This window comes from Oncorhynchus clarkii, chromosome 3 (assembly GCF_045791955.1).
Source record: "Oncorhynchus clarkii lewisi isolate Uvic-CL-2024 chromosome 3, UVic_Ocla_1.0, whole genome shotgun sequence".
Lineage (NCBI taxonomy): Eukaryota > Metazoa > Chordata > Actinopteri > Salmoniformes > Salmonidae > Oncorhynchus > Oncorhynchus clarkii.
The window spans coordinates 41,810,729-41,823,787 of record NC_092149.1 but is presented as its reverse complement, the minus strand read 5'-3'; the positions used below and the strand labels follow the sequence as shown (position 1 = coordinate 41,823,787).

The 13,059-nt window shown below is 41.1% G+C and overlaps 1 pseudogene; it reads left to right on the top strand.

Annotated features, from left to right (window-relative positions):
• Window positions 1–1,054: 1,054 nt before the first annotated feature.
• The window catches only part of LOC139385572 (heparin cofactor 2-like), a 77,607-nt pseudogene continuing 65,602 nt past the window's right edge, over window positions 1,055–13,059 (top strand).

Below are 13,059 nucleotides of genomic sequence, written 5' to 3'. Positions count from 1 at the left end.
AAATGCATGCAGCTGGAGATTGCGCACCAATTTCGACGGAGGACACCTGGTAAATGTAGTCTCTTATGGTCAATTTTCCAATGATATGCCTACAAATACGTCACAAACACCTTGAGGAAACGACAGAAAGTGTAGGCTCATTCCTTGCGCATTCACAGCCATATAAGGAGACATTGGACCACAGCGCCTCCAAAATCTGGGGCATTTCCTGTTTGAAATATCATCTTGGTTTCGCCTGTAGCATCAGTTCTGTGGCACTCACAGATAATATCTTTGCAGATTTGGAAACGTCAGAGTGTTTTCTTTCCAAAGCTGTCAATTATATGCATAGTCGAGCATCTTTTCGTGACAAAATATCTTGTTTAAAATGGGAACGTTTTTCATCCAAAAATGAAATACTGCCCCCAGAGTTTCAAGAGGTTAAATAAATTCATTAGGCCCTAATGTATGGATATCACAGATACCTTAAAAAAGGTAGGGGCATGGATCAGAAAACCAGTTAGTGTCTGGTGTGACCACAATTTTCCTCATGCAGCACGACACATCTCCTTCACATAGAGTTGATCAGGCTGTTCAATGTGGTCTGTGGAATGTTGTCCCACTCCTCTTCAAAGGCTGTGTGAAGTTGCTGGATACTGGCGGGAACTGGAACACGCTGTCGTACACGTCAATCCAAAGCATCCCATACCTGCTCAATGGGTGACATGTCTGGTGAGTATGCATACCATAGAAGAACTGGGACATTTTCAGCTTCCAGGGATTGTGTAATTATCCTTGCGACATGGGGCCATGCCTTATCATGCTGAAATATGAGGTGATGGCGGCAGATGAATGGCTCTCAGGATCTCGTCACGGTGTCTGTGTATTCACATTGCCATCGATAAAATGCAATTGTGTTTCATTGTCCACAGGTTATGCCTGCCGATACCATAACCCCACCACTACCATTGACATCAGCAAACCACTCACCCACACGGCGCCATACACGCTGTCTGCCATCTGCCCGGTACAGTTAAAACCCGGGATTCATATGTGAAGAGCACACTTCTCCATCATGGCGGTGGTCATCGAAAGTAAGCATTTACCCACTGAAGCCGTTACGACGCCGAACTGCAGTCAGGTCAAGACCCTCGAAGAGCACGCAGATGACCTTCTGTGAGAAAGTTTCTTACAGTTTGTGCAGATATTCTTCTGTTGTACAAACCCACAGTTTTATCAGCTGTCCGGGTGATTGGTTTCAGACGATCCCGCAGGTGAAGAATTGGTCAGCGGTTGTGAGGCCGGTTGGACATACAGCCAAATTCTCTAAAACAACATTTAAATTGGCTTATGGTAGAGAAATTAACATTACATTCTCTGGCAAAAGCTCTGGTGGACATCCTTGCAGTCAGCATGCCAATTGCACGCTCCCTCAAAACTTAAGAAATCTGTGGCATTGTGTTGTGTGACAAAACTGCACATTTTAGAGTGGCCTTTTATTGTCCCCAGCATAAGGTGCACTTATGTAATGATCATGCTGTTTAATCCGCTCCTTGGTATGCCACACCTGTAAGGTGAATGGATTATCTTTGCAAAGGAAAAATGCTCACTAAACAGGGATGTAAACACATTTGTGCAAAACATCTGAGAGAAATAAGCCTTTTGTGCGTACGGAACATTTCTGAGATCTTTTATTTCAGCTCATGAATCATGGGACCAACACTTTACCTGTTGCATTTATAATTTTGTTCAGTACACAGTATGTGCCTCTTTGAGCCTCTGTATATATCTATGTATCTCCAGAAATGTATTTCTATCTCTGTATCTTCTCCATCTCAGAGAACTGCAGTAGCAATGCCAGCCTCAGCTTGAGGATGCTGTTTTATAGAGAATGGCACAACAAGTCTGACTCTCCTTGTATTCACTACTCCCTGCCCTTGCCTTATGGTGAGTGATACAATTACATTATAGGGGAGAGTGGGGAAAGCTGAGCCAAAGGAGTAAGTTAAGCCACCCTTGTTTCCTAGGAAACCATACTCAAATGTAATAATTTGATCAACTATTTAGGAAGAGGTCATCATTTCATGGTGTCTGTGAAGGAAGAAACCACATGGAAAAAGCTGTAAGCAAGTTAGGTCTAAAAAACAGATTTTGAGATTAATTAATTTATTGTGGAAGAGGTTTCATGACGCTTGTATCTAAACCAAAGTAGATCCTTTTAAAAAGTAGATCAGTTGGGACTTGGGGTCTCTATAAACTTCAACATGAGGTCCTAAACCTATAATTAAAGTGCATCCTTGTAGCTGTATGGGATAATATAGTCCAAATGTTTGCCTTGGGGTAAGTTGAGCCACTGGCCATGGGGTAAACTGAGCCAATGACAAGCCAATGGCAAGTTGAGCCATGAGAACAATTTTTCGAGTGGGGTTTTTGAGCTTTTTAGTCTAAGGGGGTTTTCAAGCTTTTGAACCTGGAGTGTCACATTGAAATTGATTTTGGATTTTATAGGTAGACACAGCAAGATGACGTAGCCATGAGCATCAATACTGATATTGGGCGCCTTTGAGTGGTAAGGCTAAAGCATCCAACTATAGGTGAAAGTCGAAGAGTGAAGTCGGGGGAGGTGCATCTGCGACAGTCGAAAGTCGGACGGTAATGTCTTTTTCCAACAGCAATGCTTATATCAAAATGATAGTGTTGCCAATGTTTATCAAACATGTACAGTGTCTTACCCCCATATTAAACATATCACAAAATGAAATCATAATATAATATTGTGTGTACAATCAATAAGTGAGAGAGTGGCTCAAATATCACATTTATTTGTATATATCCACTGTACACATAAATCTCAACAAATTGGTTCCTGTTTCAGTCATGTCTTTGGTCACGTTCGCATGGGTCATACAAAACACGTACTGATTAAATGACAATAGAGCTTCTGACATTGCAGGCGATGGCTGCAGGATAAAGTTGGTGAAGATCAACTGCAGAAACTTACTGTTGACTACAGTCAAAACTTGGAGAAAACACAAATCTTTAATAAACTACTACTACTACACCAACTACTACTATTCTCATACTGCTATTACATCACGCTAGTCGGATGTGGCAGGGCTAGCGAACTATTACAGAAGGGAAGCACAGCCGCGAGCTGCCTAGAGACACAACCCTACCAGACGAGCTAAATCACTTCTATGCTCGATTCAAGGCAAGCAACACTGAGGCATGCATGAGAGCATCAGCTGTTCCGGTCGAGGATGATCATGCACTCTGTAGCCGACGTGAGTAAGACCTTTAAACAGGTCAACATACACAAGGCTGCGGGGCCAGACGGATTACCAGGACGTGTGCTCCGGGCATGTGCTGACCAACTGGCAGGTGTCTTCACTGACATTTTCAACATGTCCCTGATTGAGTCTGTAATACCAACATGTTTCAAGCAGACCACCATAGTCCCTGTGTCCAAGAACACAAAGGCAACCTGCCTAAATGACTACAGACCCGTAGCACTCACGTCCTTAGCAATGAAGTGCTTTGAAAGGCTGGTAATGGCTCACATCAACACCATTATCCTAGAAACCCTAGACCCACTCCAATTTGCATACCGTCCAACCAGATCCACAGATTATGCAATCTCTATTGCACTCCACACTGCCCTTCCCACCTGGACAAAAGGAACACGTGAGAATGCTATTCCTTGACTACAGCTCAGCGTTCAACACCACCTTCAAAGCTCATCACTAAGCTAAGGAACCTGGGACTACACACCTCCCTCTGCAACTGGATCCTGGACTTCCTGACTGGCCGCCCCCAGGAGTTGAGGGTAGGTAGCAACACATCTGCCACGTTGATCCTCAACATAGGAGCTCCCCAGGGGTGCGTGCTCCCTGTTCACCCACGACTGCATGGCCAGGCACGACTCCAACACCATCATTAAGTTTGCAGACGACACCACAGTGGTAGGCCTGATCACCGACAACGATGAGACAGTCTATAGGGAGGAGGTCAGAGACCTGGCAGGGTGGTGCCAGAAAGCCACCTATCCCTCAATGTAACCAAGACTAAGGATATGATTGTGGACTACAGGAAAAGGAGCACCGAGCACGCCCCCATTCTCATCGACTGGGCTGTAGTGGAGCAGGTTGAGAGCTTCAAGTTCCTTGGTGTCCACATCAACAACAAACTAGAATGGTCCAAACACACCAAGACAGTCATGAAGAGGCCACAACAAAGCCTATTCCCCCTCAGGAAACTAAAAAGATTGCCATGGGTCCTGAGATCCTCAAAAGATCCAGGACTTCTACACCAGGCGGTGTCAGAGGAAGGCCCTAAAAATTGTCAAAGACCCCAGCCACCTCAGTCATAGACTGTTCTCTCTACTACCGCATGGCAAGCGGTACAGGAGTGCCAAGTCTAGGACAAAAAGTATTCTCAACAGTTTTTACCCCCAAGCCATAAGGCTCCATAAGGCTCCTGAACAGAATGGTTACCCGGACGATTTGCATTGTGTGCCTCCCCAACCCCTCTTTTACGCTGCTGCTACCCTCCGTTTATCATCTATGCATAGTCACTTTAACTGTACATTCTTGTACATACTACCTCAATTGGCCCGGCCAACCAGTGCTCCCGCACATTGGCTAGCCGGGCTATCTACATTGTGTCCCGCCACCCACCACCCTCCAACTCCTCTTTTTACGCTACTGCTACTCTCTGTTCATCATATATGCATAGTCACTTTAACCATACCTACATGTTCATACTACCTCAATAAGCCTGACTATCTGGTGTCTGTATATATATACCATTACCACTACTACTGCTATTTTAATACTACTGCTACTACTACTACTATTATATTACCACTACTACTACTACCAGTACTACTACTACTGATACTACTTATACTGAACTACTATTATTCTCATACTACTACTACTACTGCTACTATTCTAATACTACTATTACCACTACTACTGCTACTATTCTAATACTACTATTACCACTACTACTGCTATTCTTACACTACTACTACTGATACTGTACTACTATTATTATAATACTACTACTACTGTTCTATTAACACTGCTACCACCTCCACTACTACTAGTACTACTACTATTCTATTAACACTGCTACCACTACCAATACTACTACTATTACGTTCTAATACCACTACTGCTACTATTCTAATACCACTACTACTACTACTACTACTACTACTATTCTAATACTACTACTACTACTACTATTATAATACCACCAATACTACTCCTACTACTACTACTACTACTACTACTGCTACTATTCTAATACTACTACTACTACTACTATTCTATTACCACCACTACTACTACTACTACTACATTATAATACCACTACTACTACTGCTAATATTCTAATTCTACTACTACTACCACTATTCTAATACTACTACTACTACTACTACTACTACTATTCTAATACCACCACTACTACTACTACTACTGCTACTATTCTAATACTACTACTACTACTACTACTATTCTAATACCACCACTACTACTACTACTACTACTACATTCTAATACCACTACTACTACTGCTACTATTCTAATACTACTACTACTACTATTACTACTACTATTACTACTACTACTACATTCTAATACCACTACTACTACTACATTATAATACTACTATTCTAATACTACTGGTACTATTCTAATACTACTGGTACTATTCTAATACTACTACTACTATTCTAATACTACTACTACTACTCTAATACTACTACTACTACTACTACTACTACTACTACTACTACTACTACTTCTACATTCTAATACCACTACTACTACTGCTACTATTCTAATACCACTATTACTTATCAAGTCTCTGAAAATTAATCCCTTACCTTTGATGATCTTCATATGGTGGCACTCAGAAGATATTCATTTACTCAATAAATGTTCCTTTAGTTCAATAAAGTCTCTTTATATATTCCTCAGTTTTGTTCGCATTATCTTCAATAATCCACAGGCTCAAACGCAGTCAAAACAGGCAGACAAAAAAAATCCTAATTGTATCCATAAACACGTCAAACAATGTTTATAATCAACCCTCAGGTTGTTTTTAGACTAAATGATCTATAATATTTCAACTGGACAATAACTTTGTCAATATAAAAGGTAAACAAGAAATGCACTCTCTCGGGATTGTGCATGAAAAAGCTTTGTGACACGTCAGGGTCCACTCATTCAGACTGGTTTTACTCCCTCATTTATAAGAATACAAGCCTGAAACCATTTCTAAAGACTGTTGACATCTAGTGGAAGGCATAGGAACTGCAAATTGAGCCCTAAGTCAATGGATATTGTGATGGCATTGAATAGAGAACTACAAAAACAAAACAAAAAAAACCTCCTGAATGGATTTTTCAGATTTTTTAGGTCAGTGCCAGAGGTGTCACTCCAACCAAGGAGAGGTGTCACAAAAGTAAAAAATAGCGTTAAAATTAATCACTTACCTTTGATGATCTTCATCTGATGGCACTCCCAGGTCTCCATGGTCTCCATGTTTTTGTTCATGTGTCTAGTTCAGTAATCTAAATGCACAAAGTTCGCTCACAAAGTCCAGACAAAAAGTCAGAAAAGCTCCATTATAGTTCGTAGAAACATGTCAAACGATCATTATAATCAATCTTTAGGATGTTTTTATCATAAATCTTCAATAATATTCCAACCGGACACTTCCTTTGTCATTAGAAAGGAAAGGGAACGGAGCTCGCGCTCACAGTCGCGCGCGATAAACAACTCAAGGCTTTCAGCCTGACCAGTGGTTGAAACAGCTCTTATTCGCTCCCCTTTCACAGTAGAAGCCTGAAACAACTTTCTAAAGACTGTTGACATCTAGTGGAAGCATTAGGAAGTGCAATCTGACCCCATAGACACAGTATATTGGATAGGCAATCACTTAAAAAAACTACAAACCTAAGATTTCCCACTTCCTGGTTGGACTTTTCTCAGGTTTTTGCATGCCATGTGAGTTCTGTTATACTCACAGACATTATTTTAACAGTTTTGGATACTCTAGCATGTTTTCTATCCAAATCTACTAATTTGATTATTCTAGCTTCTGGGCCTAAGTAGCAGGCAGTTTACTCTGGGGACCTTATTCATCCAAGCTACTCAATACTTCCCCCCCTTTCCCAAAGAAGTTCTAATGAGCATCAGAACATCTACAAATACTTTTTTATTTTCTTATTTACCTGAACCCTGGTGTCCATTATTTTGTTCAGTCCTGGACTGGTCGACATTCTTTCATTTCAGTTGCAGCCCGTATTCTGATATACACAGTTTGACATTCCAAATATTAAAATGTTGTTTTCTAACCTCATCCACAAACACTGCATAGTGCTGTGCCTAGTCAATCATAGACTAACCTGGAACATGCCACAAACCATGAAGGACATTGAGTTGGTTTTGATTTAATGTGTGTGTCTGTGTCTGTGTGTGTTTTTTTTTATTTTTTTACAATTGCAGAAACAACAAAAGGTCACATTTAAAAAAAATATATATATAAGACAACTGGATTCTCTTTCATACGATCAATCCCAACTCATCAAATGGCCCAAAGAAACAAACAACAAAAAATAACCCCTCACAAACAAAAGAAACAAACAAGCCATAAAAACAAAAAATCGAAGTTGTCAGTTTGCACCTGAGTTCTCCCAAACTATCCCATTCTGCAGTCAGTGGGGGTTGCTGACAGTTCTCTCTCCACCGCTCGCAACATGTGCATTCCAAATGGCACCCTATTCCCTATATGTGCACTACTTTTGACCAGAGCCCTGTAGGCCCTGGTCATAATGTGTGTACTGTATAGGGAATAGGCTGCCATTTGGGACAAAGCATACCTCCCCCAGCCCTGGCATTTGTGCTTTTATAAAGCTGTGGGTCTAGGGCTCACACAGTAATAACTAGGTAAGACACAGCAGGTGGAGGGGACTGTTGGCAGATACATACATTAAAATAGTCTGCCATTTCCGGACGAAGGTAAGGGGAAACATGGGCAGGCAGGGAATGACTGAGATTAAAGCCAATCTTTGATCACCCCCCCCCCCCCCCCACTCACATTGGACGAGGGGCCACGTTTTGTTCCTTATTGAGTTGGGGTGGGTGGTGGGGAAGGAGTGGTAGTTTCTTATTTTGTGTGAATGCACAATCACAATGCACACAGGCTCAATTGTGTCTGTGTGTCAAATCAAAATCAGATAAAAGTTTATTGGTCGCACACACAGTTTAGCAGATGTTATAGCGGGTGCAGTGAAATGCTTATTTGACTACCTCCTAACAATGCAGATGTAGGCATATTCCTGGTAGGCTTATCAAAGTTATGTTTTTGATTTGTCCTTGTTTGTTTGTTTGTTTGTTTGTTTGATTTTGTTGAAGACTTTATCGACAGGTTCAAAACACCCTCAAATGCTGTGATATTGGGGTGGCGGTGCAGGGCAGAGCTGCCCGAGATATTGCTAGGCATTTCATTCAGAGATGGAATTTTACAAAGGTAAGACAAAATAACATTGTTTCTTTACATACTGTTTGTTTTTGGTTATCATATCTTTCTCTTCGCAATATCCTATGATATGGAAGTCTTGAAGTCGAAGGCAATTAAAAATATATATAATAATAATAATAATAATAATAATAACATATTTTAAAACATTTATTTCAGGTACAGGAAACTATCATTTCTTAAGTTGTTTACAACTTTCCAAAAGCTTTAAGACAATGCATTATACATTATATTAGCTTTGCAAATGCCTCATCAATTCTCATTTTCACACTCTGCACTCTCATATACAATTTCGCATAAAGCATAGTCGAAAAACGTGAAATTATGAACTAAATATACCTTAAGTGCTGCAGTCGGGGACAAACATGCTATCTAAATTATCTATAAGGTTGTTGATTTGTTTCCCACTTCTCTTAGTGCTCCAGGCCTTCTCCAATAGAGGGAAATTTATTAGCTTGAGCCTAGCACCCCCTGCAGTTAGTCTTTGCCTCGCTCACCCATACTACCACCAAAACCATCTCTACCTCGCTCCCATTTCAGGGCAATTTGAGGGCAATTTGATTGTTGGGTAATTGAATTGGTTTGAGCCTGTATGGTTTCCTTTAGAATAACGTCAGTCATATTTCAGGCTTGGCTGGGGATCAGAGGAGCAGCGTTTTTTCCCGAGTAATTAAAGAAAGGGAGAAGCTAGGTGCAAATGGGAGAAAGAGAGAAAGAGGAGAATACAGGGGGACCGCAGCCAGATGAATGGCCCTGATTATGTGTTTGAGTGAAAATGAGACATTTCTGGCTCAAAGACAAAGTGCAATTGCATTGGGTTGCCCGGGGTAGTCAATTGGGGTGGCAATTGACTACTGCTGATCAGGGAACAAGGCCCGAAGTCATTTTCTCTATTCATTGGTCTCACAAAGAAAGCACAGTTTCAAAATGAAAATAATTTAATCAGAGATATGAACATGAAGCCATATCAGATGTACTGTTCAGTAAATTTGTGTATAAACTGTAGGCCCTCATTATCAGTTACTATAAAGACTTCTAGTGTTTCCCCCACTGTACAATCCCCAGTTTGTGTCTGCTGTTTTGTGTCTGTTACTATAGATTAGTTGATGCCATCCCACTAAAAGATAAACATGTTACACCTGTTACGGTTTCTACGTAAAAGATAACTTGCCATGAATCCAAATAACAGTGCTCAATAGAACAGTAGGACGATCTGAAACAAGTTACAACCAGATATCTGCTCAACATCCAGTTTTGTTGAATTCAGGTTATCGACTAATGTGAATTCAACATTAAATAAGTTGATGCTTGTCGTTTCATTTTGGTTTGAAATAGGTGGATTCAACCTGTGCTTAAAAAAACACACGCAACCTAATCAACCCAAAGACCCAGTTTGTTTATTGTGTTAACCTCTTCATCCCTCTCTATTGTCTCTCCATAAAACCAACTAGACCAACACTTGACTGAACTCTATAAACAAAGACCGAATGAACACAGTATCTGAAATGGTTATTTTTGTCTTTGGTAAGTCTACCTTTGTCTCTCTCTGCATCAAGGTCACCTTAGTTTGAGTAGCTGGCTCTCGGATGTGTGCCAACAACAGTCTAGGCGGAGAAGGAGAGCGTTTCTCTCTTCATTGAGACTGAATGGATTTTTAATCAACACATTATGCCAGTTGTTAATTGCCTGAGACGCCTGCTGCTAAAATAATTCGCTACTTTTTATTGTACTAGTAACCATCTGTTTAAAAACACAGGGCTGGGATTAGCCTTGGTCCTGTGGTGAATGTTGACATGAGATACAGACGGCTAATTTGCACCACCACCACCTTACTTATCAGCCACAAATTTGTGGAGGGAGAAAAAATAAGAGATTAAATGAATGTTTTGAAAATGACGGAAGATGAGAATGCAGCTTCTGATAATGAAAGTTAAATGTTGATAAGGAAATAAGGAAACTTGGATAAAGCTGAAATCCAAACATTGTCACTTTAAAAGGCTAGTTTAAACTCTTATAAATACAACAATTCAACAAAAAACATCACATACAGTACATTACATTTTGTCGTTCCTTTCTTAAAAGCAGAATTTGAGAGATTTGGAGGTTGCTTTACCAAGTAAATCTGCTTTGCACCAAACAATGCTAATCGCTCAGCCGGGCACCCAGACTAGCAGTTAGTTGCCCCCTGAAGAACAATACTGTTCTTATGAGAACACCATTCTACTGACCTCAGTCATTCTCCCTTGATTTGGTCAAGCTCATCAAGAGACACCAGACACAGTAGTTAAAGAGTTGTGTCTGGTGTGGACAATAGGGATTCTAGAACATTAAGAGCACAGTTAGTGGATGAGTTTACCCTCGTACACCCCGCATTCACTGCAATCAGACCCACTGTTAAAGTAGACAGAGAAGGCCAGTGACTTCTGAACACCACACACTGATCCTCTGTCTAAGTGGATGTAAGGGCAGCATATTGGAGTCAAAGGGAACTGTGACATCACATAGCTTTTCTCCTGTGTAATTAGTAGCCTTTTTCTGGGGATGATTTTCACAGTCAACGCAATGCTCTGATGTCTGGTCTTAATCAACTCTCTTTTTGTCTCGTGTGTGTGTGTGTGTGTGTGTGTGTGTGTGTGTGTGTGTGTGTGTGTGTGTGTGTGTGTGTGTGTGTGTGTGTGTGTGTGTGTGTGTGTGTGTGTGTGTGTGTGTGTGTGTGTGTGTCTCTCTCTGCCCCCATGGAGCTGCCGCCACTCCTGGGAACACATACACAGGAGTAATGTACATGTAGGGAGAACACACACACACAAAACTATACGTATATACTGTGCTATCAGCATGTGTTATAAAACTGTGTGTGTGTGTTTTAAAGGTATAGAAAATGTATTTCTCTGCATTTAGGTATTGAGGTTGACAGGCCAGTAGTCTATAGGGTCTAACATCCACAAGGAGGCTATATACCTGGCATACATCTCTGCCATCCAGAACAGCAAACACTTCATCTACATACTGTAGAGGTGACCGTCATACTTTAGCTATAAGACTGCTTACCTAGGTCAAATGAGGTTGTATGATAACTTACTTGTCGTAAACTGGGATTCAAACAAGTCACACTGCGCCAACATCACACTGAACTTGACTTTTAAAGGTAATTTATTCTTGAGCTGATGTCGGTGAAATGCGATGTCAAGTGCAGTGCGATGTCGGTGTGGTCTTACAATAAGAAATGTTTTGGCCCTTCATCAGTCAATCATTTTTGGTACATAACCAATGCATCTCTTCCAGAACCAGTTGTTCATCAGCTGTGCAGACAGAACCATTCACAACAGCATAGGAGATGCAGTGACAGAGAGGATCCTACGAGCGTACAGGTGTGTGTGTGTGTGTGTGTGTGTGTGTTTGCATTTTAGTTTTTATGATGTGTGTGTTCACATGTGGGTTTACAATGTGTGCTTATGTGTCTGTGTGTCCACACGTGTTTGTAAATGGTTGTACTGTCCTTGTGGGACTAGAAGTCCTCAAAGGATAGTAAAACAAAGAAAATTACATTTTGCCAGTCCTCACAAGACAAAAGGCTATTTTAGGCTTCGGTGTAGGTTTACAATTAGGGTTAGAGTTAAGGTTAGGGGTTTCATCTCAACTACAGTATTGCACGACTGTAAGGAGGAGGGAAGTTGCTCATTCACAGAGACTGCTGGCTCGAAATCATGAAAAGAATGGTCAATCAGGTATGTTGATGTAATGTGTCAAGATATCGTAATATCTCCTTGGATCGTATTCTGCACCAAGAGGTTTCAAAACGTATTTTTCTGAAGTGATGCTGTTGACAGATACCCCGCGTGGATGACTGCGTTGCAGTTAGCTTTAGGGGGAGACGGTGTGGTTGTGGAGTCGGCACTGTGACCAGTGACCATACTTGGTTGGTTTTCCAATCCATCAGTGTGAGTAAAACGATCCATCAAGTCTGCTCCAAGTAGCAGGGTTCAGATTTGAGGCTGGTAAACAAGCGATACGTCCTGGTAGTGTAGTTTCAGCATGAGTCTCAATGTGAGAGGCGAGGTAGTCTGAGTGAAACCTCGAAGTGTAGTGTCACATCATTCCTTTTTTAATCAATGTTTAGTTGGCTTCATATCCCTTTTGAGATCATTGAACAGCATTTGAGAGATTAGCGATATTGTCGAACACGAATCAATTAGCACATGACAGGTTAAGCAGTCCTCCAGGACTGTTTCCAGGTATGTTCTCTTTGAGTTGCATGTAGCGAACAAATTCCCCACAAAGTGGAGGGGTTGTTTTCAACAAAGTGATATGTCATTTCTGTTCATGGTGAAAGCAGATCGACTTATCGAATTTTGAGTGGACTTCGCTTTTGCGAAGCTTTTTACCTTTTTCTTCGCAACCTTTGTATCCGAGTCTATAGACAAAGCCTGTGGGCTTTGGAAAGCCTGTGGGCTTTTGATTGAGCGGGCCTTGGATAGGGTCTCGATTGAGAGCAGGAGTAATTTGATTTCTAACGTCCTTGTTAAC